Here is a 2,308-nt window from a genome sequence, read left to right as displayed (position 1 = left end):
AATATATTCAAATGTCAACTCAATATGCTACTAGTAACCCTAAAACCACAATAATAATACTTCATAGAGCAACAACATTAAAAACCTTAGAATACTAACACAATCAATTATAAACAACAAAAATAATATGATACTCAAATCCAATCAAACCATATTATACACCACACTAATCACATATATATAAATCTTGATGGCACAAATAACAAATTATAAAATACACATAATAATATGAAGTACAATCAATACAAACAATAATCAATAATCAAACAACTCCAAGAATTAATATCGTGTGATTACCTTTCGGAAAATAATACTCCAAGATTTATCAAGGAAACTAAGGTTTTATTTGGTTGACGAAATAAAACATGGGAGGTTGGAATTCCTAGGATTTGAAATTCTTTCATGGTATTTGGTTGACAAATTCATGGGAAGTGGAAATTCCTAGGAATTACCACTTTCCACTAAATGGAGGAACTGAATTATCTGGGGGGGCCTAGGTAAGTGGAACTTCCTATGGGAATTTCACTTTCCTTGGTTAACCAAACACTTTTTAAAATTTCCTAGGAAGTTTAATTTCATGGGAAATCAAATTTCCAAGAAATTTGTAATTCCTACACACAACCATACAAGCCTTAAGGTTACGCATGAATAATATTCTGCACACATATACTGCTTTTCAACTTATCTGAGATGCATATTGTAGGGAATTTTTCAAACTCAACTTTGAGCCCCACTGTGATCATGCATTTAAGCATGATGGCGTCCAAAGGGAAGGAAGCAACAGATAAAATAGTCGCCAATAAGTTTTAGGAACTTGTAAACCATTCACGGGTGTGAAGGTTACACCCCATTCACGATCACGGAGATCGTTGTCTCCATAGTGGTCCGGAACCATGACTGGATATTCGGAGATGATGGTACGAATCCAGCTTAAAAGTGATTGAACCCGCCCTAAATCGACCTCGATCTACTTAATTCTTATAATTTTTATGTGCGCTTTTCGATCAACATACATCCATCAAATTAATCCTAAACATATTCAATCTACGTTGGTTAATTATTAATGTACAAATAAATCTAATATTGGCGATCACTTGAATTAAAATCATATTTGTAGGGAATATTTCAAGCCATTAACCCCAAGCTTGAACCCCACTGTGATCATACACTTAAGCATGGTGGCGTCCAAAGGGAAGGAAGCTAGAGCAAAAGAGTCGCCAACAAGTTTTAGGAACTTGTAAACCGTTTACAAGGTGAAGATTACATCCCTTAACGATCCAGGAGATCGTCAACTCCAAAAGGTCTTGAACCAAATAGGGTTTGGGGATGAAGGTACAAATTCAACCTAAAAGAGATTGAACCTGCCCTAAATAGGCCTCTACTTTATTCTTCTCGTATTCATGTGCGCTTTCTGACTAACATGCAATCAATAGGTTAACCCTAAACCTGTTTATCTATGTTGGTTGAATTTAATGCACAAATAGAACTATTATTGGCGATCACTTGAATTATAATCATATTAGCCCTAAACAAGATTATTAATTATCTTATTAAGCGTGATTACAAGTACAAATTCCCTTTAAACCTGCAAAAGAGGACGTGATCAAGCAATAACAATAAATAAGCATCAAGCAACATATATAATAATAATCATAATCATAATCATAATCATAATAACAATCATAATAATCATAGTTATCATAATCATGTTAAAGCATAATATTAATAGCAAGATCCTAGGCATGATACTAACAAGATTAATAACAAACCCTAGCATGTCACTAAGCAATAAAAATCAAAGCTTTAGCCCTATCATGATACTAACATGATATTAGAAAAGAGAGTAGGAAGCATCACAGGAATCATAATAAGCATATTGATATTATAACCTTTTCCCTAAACATGATACTAGAAAGCAATAATAACATCCTAACATGATACTAGGAATTAAACAAATTTAAACATGCTTTCTACAAGAATAGAGCAATAAGATTACATACTTTGATGCCTCGTGCCTCTTTCTAATAACAAAATACACGCGTTAGTAATTTCAAGGAAAATATAAAATCAAACAATTAAATCAAATAATGGAAATAGAGATTAGGGACCAAACCCTCAGAAATTATAACCTTTCACGTCTAGGGTGAAGGCAACTTCGAACTTGGCTAGGTGTGTCTAGTGCTAATATATGAGGAATTTTATAAGAGGGAAGGTTAGAAAAACAGAGAGAGAAAGCTTCTAGCTTTAGAGAGAGATGATGATTGTTGATTGTGAATTGTTGATTGATTGTGAATTGTAGATTGATTGA

Source organism: Chenopodium album, chromosome 15 (genome assembly GCF_948465745.1).
Source record: "Chenopodium album chromosome 15, dcCheAlbu1.1, whole genome shotgun sequence".
Classification (NCBI taxonomy): domain Eukaryota; kingdom Viridiplantae; phylum Streptophyta; class Magnoliopsida; order Caryophyllales; family Amaranthaceae; genus Chenopodium; species Chenopodium album.
Note: the sequence above shows the minus strand (reverse complement) of the source record.